The sequence below is a fragment of the Equus asinus genome, chromosome 6, assembly GCF_041296235.1.
Source record: "Equus asinus isolate D_3611 breed Donkey chromosome 6, EquAss-T2T_v2, whole genome shotgun sequence".
Lineage (NCBI taxonomy): Eukaryota > Metazoa > Chordata > Mammalia > Perissodactyla > Equidae > Equus > Equus asinus.
In genome coordinates, this window is record NC_091795.1 from 50,700,102 (window position 1) to 50,713,821 (window position 13,720).

Below are 13,720 nucleotides of genomic sequence, written 5' to 3' on the forward strand. Positions count from 1 at the left end.
CTGGAGGAAAAGGTTTCAATTAATTTAAGTACACATCTAATAAAATGAAACAAAGCCATCTGACTGAGGCAATATGATGCACTAAAAAGCACTTTGAACACTGGAATTTATTTCCAACATTGCAGCTATCTTGTAACCTTGGGGTTCATTTTCTTCTACTGTAAAATAAAGTGATTAAACAGGATCATGTCTTTCCAAGATACTTTAGGTTTTAAAAGTCTGTGATCTGAAAACAAACATGGGAAGATTCTAAAAGGTAGAGAGAAGGTAGACCAAGTAGGGATCTCGAGACCCAAAGCACAAGACAGGAGTGAGTCCTCTGGGTTGTCTTTCTGCCTCATATATCCTAGATTTGGAGCTGAAGAACCCGGCAACTAGCACAAGTGAAGGAAAGCCCCAACAAAAGCCTACTCTCTTTAGCCAAAGGACCTGGAAAAGGGCAGCCTAGTAAGACAGAAAACCTTTAGGCAATAACTGCTATACTCCAGCCAAACCTGATGGAAAAGACTGTGGCCCCAACCCCACCCACATCAATAGAGGACAAGTCAAGAGCTCAGACTTAGCACTTTAGCTAGCCTCTAATGAAGTGCCCCAACTCTCCTGCCACTGCCATCACCATCAGCGTGGTGTCAGAGGAAGCCTAGTGGAGAGTCTGGACTTTCATGACCGCCTGGTAGTAATGAGGCCGGAGGTTACTCACCCCACCTCTCGTGTCAGTGAGGTCCACATTGGGGGCAGTATTAAGACACTTTTACCCCTCCTACCAGGGAAGTATCAGTGGAGGCCTAGTGAAGACCTGGAACTCCCATCACCACCTATAAGTAATGAAAAGCACCCCCAACTCAAATGCCAACAGAGGCTGAGTAGAGACTGAGAGAGTCCAGCACCCTACTGGACTTCTACCCACGCTGGCAATAATGAGGTGGCCACTCCCTCACCCCCACTCTTCTGCTGGAGCAGTGTCAGAGGAAACCAGCTACAACAGAATGTTTAAATAAGATCCATATGGTCTCCTTAGAAGCACAAAAGTTTTTAATTTTGATGAAGTCCAATTTACCTATTTTTTCTTTTGCTGTTCCTGATTTTGGTGTCACATCTAAGAAGGCTTTGCCAAATTCAAGATCATGAAGATTTACTTCTATGCTTTCTTATAAGAGTTTTGTAGTTTTCATTCTTACATTTAGGTCTTTGATCCATTTTGAGCTAATTTTTGTATATGGTGTAAGATAAGGGTCCAAGTTCGTTCTTTTGCCTGTGGCTATCCAGTTGTCCCAGCATTCACTGAAAAGAATATTCTTCCCCATTGAATGGTCTTGGCACCCTTATCAAAAATCAATTGACCGTAGATGTATGAGTTTATTTCTGGACTCTCAACTCTGTTCTATTGGTCTGTCTGTCTATCCTTGTGCCAGTACCACACTGTCTTGATTACTGCTGCTTTGTAGTAAGTTTTGAAATCAGGAAGTGTGAGTTCCCCAACTTTATTCTATTTTTTCAGGATTAATTTGGTTATTCTGAGTCCCTTGCAATTCTACATGAAAGTTAGAATCAGCTCGTAAATTTCTACACAGAAGTCAGTGGAAATTCTGATAGGGATTAAGTTGAATCTGTAGGTCAGTTTCAAGAGTATTGCATCTTAACAATGTTAAGTCTTCTGACCCAAGAATGTGAATTTTTCCTTTCCCTTAGATCTCCTTTAATTTCTTTCAACAATGTTTTATAGTTTTCAGAGTAGAAGTTTTGACCTTCTTTTGTTAAATTTATCCCTAAGTATTTTATTCTTTTTGATGCTATTCTTAATGGAATTTTCATAATTTCATTTTTCGATTGTTCATTGCAATTGTATAAAACTACAATTAATTTTTGTATACCAATCTTGTGTCCTATAACCTTGTGAAGTTGTTTTCTAGTTCTAATAGTTTTTAGTGGATTCCTGAGGATTTTCTCTATAAAAGATCATGTCATTTGTGAATAGAGATAGTTTTGCGTCTTCCTTTCCAATCTAAATGCCTTTTATTTCTTTATCTTAACTAATTGCCCTGACCTGAATCTCTCATACAGTGTTGAATAGAACTGGTGAGAGTGGACATTTTTGTCTTATTCTTGATCACAGGGGAAAAGCATCCAGTCTTTCATCATTAAGTGTGATGTTAAGATGTGGGTTTTTGTAGATGCCCTTTATCAAGTTGAGGAAGTTTTCTTCTTTTTTTTTTAAGATTGGCAACTGAGCTAACAACTGTTGCCAATCTTCTTTTTTTTTTTGCTTTTTCTCCCCAAATCCCCCCAGTATATAGTTGTATATTTTAGTTGTGGGTCGTTCTAGTTGTGGTACGTGGGACGCCGCCTCATCATGGCCTGATGAGCGGTGCCATGTCTGCGCCCAGGATCCGAACCATCGAAACCCTGGGCCACTGTAGCGGAGCACGCGATCTTAACCACTCAGCCACAGGGCGGCCCGAGGAAGTTTTCTTCTATTCCTAGTTTGCTGAGTGTTTTTATGGTAAAAGAGTGTTGGATTCTGTCAAATGCTTTTTCTGTGTCTATCGAGATTGCCTTAGCTTGGGCTGCCCTAACAAAATACCGTAGACTGAGTGGCATTAACAACGAAAATTTATTGTATCATAGTTCTCGAGGTTAGAAGTCTGAGATCAGGGTGCCAGCATGAGTGGGTTCTGGTGAGAGCTCTCTTCCTGGTTTGTAGACTGGGCCTTCTCACAGTATTCTCTCATGGGGGAGAGAGGGAGACCCAATTTTCTGGTGTTTCTTTTATAAGGGCACTAATATCATGAGGGCCCCTCCCTCAAGACCTCATCTAAAACAAATTACCTCCTAAAGGCTCTATCTCCAAATACCATCACAATGGAGGTTAGGCCTTCAACGTATAAATTTGGGGGGGACTCAGTTCAATCTATAACGGAGATAATCATGTAACTTTTGTGATTTATTCTATTGAAATAAGGTATGACATTAATTGATTTTCAGATGTTGAACCAACACTGCATTCCTGGGATAAATCTCATTTGGTCATGGTATATAATTTTTCCTATGTGTTGCTGAATTTGGTTTTCTAGTATTTTGTTGAAGATTTTTGCATCCATATTCATATGAGATATTGGTCTGTAATTTTCTTTCCTTGTGATGTCTTTGTCTGGTTTTCATATCAAGATAATACTGGCCTCATAAAGTAAGTTGAGAAGTGTTCCTTCTTCTTCTAGTTTTTGGAAGAGTTTGTGAAGAATTGGTATTAATTCTTTAAATGTTCAGTAGAATTCAATGGTGAGCCCTCCGGCCCTGAGCTTTCCTTCATGGGTATTTTTTATTGCTAATTCAGTCTATTCACATGTGATAGCGCTTTGTGAATTGTTTATTTCTTTTTGAGTTAGTTTTGGTAGTTTGTGTCCTTCTAGGAATTTGCCTATTTCATCTAAGTTATCTAATTTGCTAGCATACAATTGTTCACAGTACTCCTTTATAATCCTTTTTTATTTCTGTGGGTTCAGTAGTAATGTCTCTTTAATTTCTGATTCTAGTTATTTTAGTCTTCTCTTTTTTTCTTGGTCAATCTACCCAAAGATTTGTCAATTTTCTGAATCTTTTCCAAGAACCAGCTTCTGGTTTCATTGATTTTCTTTATTGTTTTTCCATTCTCCAGTTAATTAATTTCCACTCAAACCTTTATTGTTTTCTTCCTTCTTCTTGTTTTAGGTTTAGGTTTCCCTTCTTTTTCCAGTGTCTTAAAGTGGAAGATTAGGTTATTGATTTGAGATCTGTCTTCTTTCTTAATATAGGCAATTGTAGCCATACATTTTCCTTGAGGCACTGCTTCAGTTGCATCCTATAAGTTTTGGTATGCCATGTTTTCATTTTCATTCATCTCAGAGTATTTTCCAATTTCCTTTTTGATTTCTTCTTTGAATCATTGGTTATTTTGGAGTGTTTTGTTTAATTTCCACATATTTGTGAGTTTCCCAATTTTTTTCTTTCTATTGATTTCTAACTTTATTCCATTATGGATGGAGAACATACTTCATATTATTTCTATCCTTCTAAATTTTTTGAGGTTTGTTTTATGGCCTAGCATATGGTCTAGCCTGGAGAATGTTTTGTGTGTACTTGAGAATAAGGTATATTCTATTGTGGTTGAATGGAGTGTTCCATAGATGTCTGTTATCTCAACTCATTTTATGAAGCTAATATTATCCTGGCACCAAAACCAGACAAAGATACTACATAAAACTACAAATATCCCTCATGAATATAGACACAAAAATCCTTAAGAAAACTATATCAAATAGAATTCAACAGTATATAAAAAGAATTATACACCGTGACCAAGTAGAGTTTATTCCAGGGATAGAAGGCTGGTTTGATATTCAAAAATCAATCAAATGTAATCCATCATATAAACGGGCTTAGGAAGAAAACTTACATGATCATATCAATCAATGCAGAATAGCATTTGCAAAATTCGACATTTATTATAAGAACTGTCAGAAAAATAGAAATAGAGGGGAACTTCCTCAACTTGAGAAAGAGCATCTACAAAAACCTCTACCATTAACATTATATTTAATAGTGAAAGACTGAATGTTTTCCCTCTAAAATCCTGAACAAAGCAAAGTTGTCCAGTCTCCTCACTCTCATTCAACACAGTGCTGGAAGTCCTAGCCAATGCAATCAAGCAACAAAAGGAAATAAAAAGCATACAGATCAGAAAGGAAGAAATAAAATCCCCCCTATTTCCAGATGACATAATTGTCTACATAGAGAATCCAAAGGAATCTATAAACAACAACAAGAGCCTCCTAGAACTAATAAGTGAATTCAGCAAGATACAAGGATACAAGATAAGATACAAGACAGGATACAAGATAAACACAAAAATTAATTGCATTTCTATATACTGGCAATGAACATGTGGACACTAAAATTTAAAATTCAATACTATTTATAATCACTCCTCTAAAAATGTTTCATGTAAGTCTAACAAAACGTAGAGGATTTGTATGCTGAAACCATAAAACTCTCATAAAAGAAATCAAGAAGATCTAAATAAATTGATAAATACACTGTGTTTATAGATTGGAAGACACAACAAAGTAAAAATGTCAATTGTCTCTCAAATTGATAGGCAGGTTTAATGCAAGTCCTATCAAAATTCCAGCAAGATTTTTTGTAGATAGACAAGATTATTCCAAAATTTATATGGAAATACAAAGGATCTAGAGTAGCTAAAACAATTTTGAAAAACAAAATAAAATGGAATGAATGAGTCTACCTTATTTCAAGACTTATTATATAGCTACAACAATCAATACTATGTGTTATTGGCAAAAGGATAGATAAACATAGGTCAATAGAACAGAATAGAAAATCCTGAAATAGACAGGTGCAAATATGCCCAATTGAATTTTGACAAAGTGGTAAAAGCAATTCAATTGAAAACAGCCTTTTCAACAAATGATCCTGGAATAATTGTACATCCATAGGCAAAATAATAAACCTTTTTTTTGAGTTTCAGATATTGTACAAAAATTAACTCAAAATGTATCTTAGACTTAAATGTAACACATAAAACAATAAAACTTTTAAAAAAAATAGAAGAAAATGTTTGGGATCTAAGGCAAAGCAAACAGTTCTAAAAGGCAGTCCATAAAGAAAAAATTGATAAATTGGATTTCATCAAATTCAAACCTTTTTCTCTGCAAAAAACCCTGTGAACATGCTACAGACTGGGAGAAAATATTTGCAAGCCACATATTCAACAAAGGACTAGTATCTAGAATATTTAAAGAACTCTCAAACCTCAGTGACAAAAAAATAAACACTCTGATTAGAATATGGGTAAAAGGTATGAAGAGACATTCTGCCAAAGAGGATACACAGATGGCAAACAAGCACATGAAAAGATGTTACACCTCATTAGTCATTAGTGAAGTGCAAATTAAAACTACATTGAGATATCACTATACACCTATCAGAATGGCTAAAAAAACCCATTAGTGACAACACGAAGTGCTGACAAGGACGCAGAGAAACTGGATCACTCATACGTGGGGCTGCAAATGTAAAATGGTACAGCCACTTTGGAAAATAGTTTGACAGTTTCTTTAATAAACTAAACATGTAACCACTATAGGACATAGCAGTAGCATTCCTAGGCATTTATGTCAGAAAAATGAAAACTTATGTTCACCCAAAAACATATACACAAATGTTTATAGCAGCTTTATTGATAATAGCCCCAAACTGGAAACAACCCAGATGTCCTTCAATGAGTGAATGGTTAAACAAACTGTGATATATCCATACCCTGGAATACCACTCAGCAATGAAAAGGAACAAACTATTAATACATGTAACAACCTGGATTTCCAGAGAATGAATGGATGACTCTCCAGGGAATTATGCTAAGTGAAAAAAAGCTAATCCCAAAAGATTGCGTTCTGTATGGTTCCCTTTATCTAATATTCTCGAAATGACAAAAATATAGAAATGGAGAACAGATTAGTGGTTGCAGGGGTTAAGGAAGGTGGGGGCAGGAAGGAAGTGGGTGTGGCACCATGAGAGATCCTTGTGCTGATGGAAATGGTCTGTATTTTGACTGTATCCTGGTTATGACATTGCAGTATAATTTTGCAAGATGTTAACATTGGAGGAAACTGGATAACAAGCATCTTTATGTATTATTTATTACAACTGTATATGAATCTACGATGATGTCAAAGTTAAAAGTTTAATTTAAAAATCTATGATCTGCTCTGCAGGTAAGTGAGAAAAGCTGACAATGTGATATCACTGTTGTTTTAAAAAATATTAACCGCACTTATCTGGTTGGTGAAATTATGGTTGAGTTTTTTTCCTTTGTACTCTTCTGTGTTTGTGATGTTTTCTTCATTGAGCATGCTTTATATTTGAAATTAGGAAAAAGGAAGAATCAAGCAGAAAAATATTCTATATTCTATGGAACACAGTGTTACCTAGAGAACCTGAAAAAGATGATAAAACATGGGTCAGAAATGGACCTGAACTGGGGTTCTTAAAATAGAGCAAAACATTTTGAGCTAACAAAACTCTCTTGAGCCGTTACTGGTGATAGTTCTGAAGCACAGATTCCTAAGAACATTATTTGCCACAAAATCCGTTTTGGCCGTAGTTAGGATGATCATATAATTTATCATTTAAACCAGAATACTTTTGAGAGAGAAGGGAAACATTATTAATTATTCTTGAAAAATGGGTAGAAACTAGTACTGTCCTAAAACAGCTCAGACATATGCTCATCCTAATTTTAGGTCATGCTCGATTCTTATAAATCTAGAATTTTTTATATTAAAATTCAGCAACTATAATATATGGCATCATATCAAATTAATGTAAATAGCAACGGTGTTAAATACACAATCGTTCCCTCCTTAAACGCTACTTGGGTTCCAGGACCACCTTCTTTTGATTCTCCTCCTCAGTCCCCTTGCCTAGATTCTCCCCCAGTTCCAGACTCTAAGCATTGGAGAGTCCCAGGGCTCAGTTAGCTCTCTTGTCTCTTCTGTAGCCACACTCCTTCTCTAGGGAATCTCATCCTATCTCATGGCTTTCAATGCCTTTGAAACACTGATGACTTCAAAATTGTATTTTCATTCTGATCTCTCCTCTTGATCTATAGGCTTACATCCAAATTCCTACACATCTCCACTTGGATAGCTAATAAGAATCTCAACTCTAACATTCCCGCAAAAGAATTCTTGATTCCCCCCACCAAAACCTGTTCCATCATTGGTAGTCTCCATCTCAGTAAGTGGCACCACCTTTCACCTAGTTGTTTAAGCCAAAAACTCAAAGTCATCCTTGTTTCCTGGCTTTTACCCACAACCCACATCCAGTTCATCAGCAGATCCTGTTGTTTATTCCTTGGAAATGCGTCATGAATCTGACTTTGCTTCCTCAATCTCATCGTCCTTGTGTGAGCCACCATCATCTCCTTCTGATTACTGCAAAGTCCAGTCATCTCCCTGTTTCCATTTTTGGTTTTCCTCCCTACAGATTGTTCTTCAAACAACAAGCAGGATATGCTTTTTAAAATTTAACTCAATCGCGTAACTCCCCTATTCTCAAGCCTGCAATGTGTTCCTAGTGCCGTTATTGTGGCACACGAGGTCCTCATGATCTGCTTTCCTGCTTCCTCCACCATTTTCTGACCTCATCTCCCACCAGGCTCCCCTAGTACACTGTGTTGCCCACTGGCTGCCTTCCTATTTTTCATACACCAAGCACATTCACATCTCAGAGCCATTTAACTTGCTGTTCCTTCTGTCCAGAACACCCTTCCCCTAGATAGCCGCAAAGTTTCTTCTTGCTCTCAGGTCTCTGATAAAATGTGATGACTTTTGAAGGACCTGTATACCTAATTACCCCATTAGTCACTCTCTAGCCCCTGACTTTGTCTACATAGCACTTACCACCACTGTTCCATATCTGCTTGCTTAACTGTCTCCTTGTCTAGAACATAAGCTCCAAGAGGGCAGGGACCTTGTTCAGTGCTGAATCCCCAGTGCTGAGGTCAGCGTTTGGAACATAGAAGATGCTCAATAAATATGTGGTAAAGGATGAATTAAGATAACAGGGGAAATGGAACACTAGATTTTCCATAGAGATTGTCAAACAGGAAAATAGAAGTGAGAAGAAAGGAAGGACTATCATACCAATATGCACTGAATATGCTCAAAGAGAGCAGTCAGCTGCCTGAGGATCAGAGCTGATGAGATAACAGCCTGATAACATCTTTAATAGAAGTAAGACAATGTACAGAAGTAAGATAATTTTGTGACAATAAAAGTATCTGTCTTCATGTTTTTAGTAAATATATCTAAAATATATTTATGGAATATATATATGGAAATATATTTATGAAATATATATATGGAATTTAAAATGGAGAGGTATGGAGAGAAAGCTCATTTTGGGGTTTCATAATATGTAAGACAATTTTGGGTGGTGGTTATGATCTTGGTTTGAGATGAACTTTGGTCACATTTTTCCAAGTAGCTTTGATTCCTTACTAAAGATTGTAAAAGAAAGTTTGACCTGATTTAGCCAAAGTGACACCAATTTCCTAAGGCAACAGCAAGCCACCCACTTTATACCAGCAAAACCTACTTTCAGACTAATTTCTAGATAGGTAGATGGTATTAAGGCCCTGTTACTGATGATTCTTGGATTTAGGATATTTCTGACTGTTTCTGATACTGCATTCCAGCTCACAACTTTTGGAATACCTCACAGCCTTACTATTCAGTGTCCAGTTAAGCGGTAAATGTTATAGAACCTGTGCCCAATAGATCCAGAGCCAACCTAGTTCCAGCCCAATTTAGGAGTATAGATGACCCAGGTGAATCAGCAGCATCTCTGTTTGGAAGGAGGAATTTGACCCTGCCCTTGTCATGTTATTCAACTCTGCCAACCTTCAGCAATTCATTACTGGTAGAGTAAAGTATGAATTCTACCAACATTAGGTTGATTGGATTTATTGGACCTATGTTTGGTGAAGACATTTGGGCCTGGGCTTTTCTCTGTGGATACTTTTTTTGATTACTAATTCAATCTATTCACTTGTTATAGATCTATTCAAATTGTCCATTTCTTCTTGAGCTCATTTTGGTAGTTTATGCTTTCTAGGAATTTGTCTATTTTATCTATCTAATTTGTTGGGATACAATCATTCATAATATTCTTCCTCATCACTTATGGCCCAATTGAATTAAATATTCCGAAACATGACCCATGCTTTCCTGCCCTTTCACTTTTGCACTTGGAATGCCCTCAACTTAATTTCTACCTATTGAAATGTATTGGAAACCTACTGGGATTAAAATATTCTTCAGAGTTCTCTAAGGAATGCATGAGCAAACAGAGATGATAAGGTCTTGACTTTCAAAGAGCTTATTGTCTAGTATAATACTTTCTAAATATTATTCCTTAGAAGTCCTACAAGATGCAACTCAAAAACAAGCTTCTATGATCAAAGATGCAAGGGAAACAAGATATATCATTACTTCTGTAAGTGATTCATATTCTCATTGGCGTTTTGACTGCTCTAAGAAGTTCTGCCGTAGAGAAGCCCAGTGTTTACCACAATGCTTCCCCAAAAGTATTTGACCACAATAACCTTTCTTTACATTACATCTATTAACAACCCAAAGAACTTCTCTTCCATGGAACACACTTCAGGAAACAGCGGGCTAGATCAAATACACACCCATGTAATTACAGTTCAAGTTAGAGTGTCATAACCAAGAGTGAGTCCTTAAAACGTGAGTAGGAGGGACTGGGGAAAAGGAAGAAAGAAGGGCAGAGAAGGAAACATAAATGAAACATTCCAGGAAATAGAAAAGCAGGAGAGGTGGAGATAAGAGTTAAGTTAACAATGTCAAGAATGTCAAGTGCTGCAGAGAGGTCAAAGACACCAAGAAATGTCTCTTAGATTTAACGATCTGGAAGTCAGTGTCAACTTTCAGAAAGAACAACTCCAGGACGATAGTGAAAGCAGATAAGGAGGAAATAAGGAGTAAGCAGAATAGTATGTGAGCTCCAAGGAAGCAGAGATTTTTGTCTTTTTTATTTACTGATGATCCCCATCATGTAGAACCATGCCTTGTATATTGAAAGCTCTCCATAAATATTAGTTAAATAAGCGAATGAATTAATACACGGATAAGTGGTGGTAAAAAAAAATAGAGGCAATAGGGATAATAAAGGAGAGACTAGAATAACGGTGTAGTTGAGGAAATAGGCAACTTGAACATGCTTTCAGGTGGAGGATTCCAGTGGAAAAGTGGAAATCAAAGATGCAAAATAGGGAAAACTGATGGAGTATCATAATTGAAGCAGGAGGAAATGAGAACAAGGTGACAAATAGTAGAACAGGAGGAGGCAGGTCACATTTAATATATAAAATGAACTGTTTCTCAACTCTCTGCAAAAAATTATTCTTCATTATGGGTTCCATGTTCTCATTAGCTATATGAAAATCCACTCCAGCACCCAAGCTAGAAGCTCCAGTCTTCTTAACACCTCCTTGTCTTTCATCTCTTTACCTGCTTAAATGGTTACCAAGTTATCTCAGTTCCACCCATGTTAGCTCCGTATCCATCCCATTTTTCACCCCCACTGACACTACCCTAGGTAAAGCATCTGTCATTTTCTTGCCTGGAATATTTTAATGATTTTCTGACTAGACTGAATTCAGTTGCTTTCTGCTCTCAGTTCTTTCCCCATACTGCCATCAGAACTATGGTCTTAGAACTAAGATATGATCATACCATATTCCTCTTCAAAAGAGCAGCAATAGACCATTTCTATCTATTATACTTCTTCAGTTATTGAGTCTTTTGTATGTGCTAGATGCTGGGGATGCTGAGTTATGATAAAGGGGGTATTTAAAATTAGGGACAAACAAATCAAATGGCCACAACAAAATGAAAAGATGCTCAAGAATGGAAAGTTATTTTTCTCCTATAAGATTGGCAAAGATTAAAAAGAATGAAAATATCCCATGTGGGAAAACAAGCATCCTTATCCACTGTTGGTGAAAGTATTAACAGATACAAACTTTTGGGAGGGCGATTTAACAACACGTTAAAATTTTAATGATACCCCTTTGCCCTAACAACTGGTTGTGGGATTATAAGAGACTAACTTTCTGTTTCTCACAGTAGTTTTCACTACTTTTCATAGTATTTAATGTTACCATTTACATATATTTATTTTTCAATTTGAAAAAAATGAAGATACAAAAATGGAAAAAATTATCTTTCTTTGATGGATTCACACTTTTTAGGTCAACATTTAAGGCTGTTCAAAATGAGTTCCTAGGGCAGTTCCAGCCCCACCTGCCACCACTGTCATTCACATCTCCCTCACTCAGGACTCTCCAAGGTGGTGCTTTTCATTCCTCTCTGCCTCTGATGTTCCTCTAACTGGAATGCCTCCCCTCTCTTCTATTAATCAAAACAGTACTCATCTTCCCAGAGCAACCAGAATCACTTCCCTTTCTCTGTGAAGCTTGCCCTCCCATCTGGTTTAAATTGCCCTTCCTTGGTGCTGAGGGGTACTTTGTTTACATCTCTAGCAGAGCACAGTTTGGCTTGCATTGTTGTTACTTGTGTCTGATGTCTCTCTTGTCATCATTTATTCTCCACTTTATTTGCCTTTTCTGTGAAATAAATGTTCATTTCAAAATATTTATTCAGAGTCTTGTATGTTCCATACATAAATCCCCACTTAAATTATACAGCTGTTGGAGATGCATAGCTCAGCCATGTGGGCAATTCCCTTCAAGTCACAAAAAGCTATTTTGTATTAATTTGTATTTGAAGAGAGTGCAGGAATTAATTAAAGATGTCTATAGATGCCTGGTGTTTATTCACTGACAATGAGCCGGAATTATTACCTCACTTTAAGCCTTTCTCTGGTGATTTGTTTACAGAGAGTTGTGCTAAATAGCTGAATTGTTGTCATGACCCTTTGCCTAGATCTTTTCAAAACAGTCATTAGACTTGAGTTTTACATAACAAAACACACACACAAAATCTCATAAACAGGAGAAAAACTGAAAACAATTCTCAGAATTTTAAGTTTGCACACGCATTAAGCTTGGACTTACAGTAATATGCATAGCCCGTGATTTTGGAACTCAACAATAATTAAATCTGACCACTTGTAAGTGCTCAAGTGTGTTTGGCTGCCAAACTGTGATGATATGTAGAATAAACTAATAACCTTAAATGAACTTGATCAATAGGGCTCATTTCAGTAAATGGAAGCATTAACCACTTTTTGCTGTTTTGGTGACTACACAGTTTCAGGCCCCCCAGTGGGAGTAGCTCTTAAAGCAGAAGTGGCAGCCCCATTATCATTTGTAAATTTCCACTAACAAGCCAGCCTGGCAGCATCTGTTGGCTGCGCGGGCTGTGACCTTTCTCACAGCATAGTATTCGTCATTGTTTTGTTTGCGAGCATCTATATATGCCGTGGAAGTTCTGGGGAGAGAGTTTCAGAAAAAGAAAACTGAAACTAAGAAGGAAATCAAAAGCAAAAAGCCAGAAACTACTTCTTTAGCCCTTTTCTTTATGATCTCAGGACTTCAGGGACCTTGAAAGATTGATTTCCTCTCACTCAAGTTTCTTATAAAATTAGCTTTGGCTCATACATCTGTAACACAGTAGTTAATTTTACAAGATAAGCAGTACAGGGGAAATGTATCTGAGGGGAAAATCGAGTGCTGGAAGCTCGAGAGACACTTATAAGGTCACAAAACAAAGCCGGTAAGTAAAGTGGTTCTACTACAGATCTGCAAATAGCAAAGGGTCAGCTTCGGTTAATTTCAGTGTATCTTTCATCGCCTTTCACTTTCCTTCTCAGCCAGCATTAAACAGAAGTGGGCCTTACTCAAACCTGCTCCATGGCAGCCTTTTGAATTGCTCGGCCTAAGAGCTATCATGATTTAAGTTGTGAAATTTGAACTTTGTATTTCAGCATCCACCTGCCTGTAATGGTTCTGGAGACTGTACTAGCCACGGCAATGGAAGTATTAACCAGTTCTTCATCTTCACAGCTACTTATGCCATTCCTGGAGACTAAATGTGCTTTCAGATAAGGACCATTGGCTATCTGAGCTGGAAGGAAAATTACAGTCTTTTTAATTCAATCCTTTCACTTTTTAGAA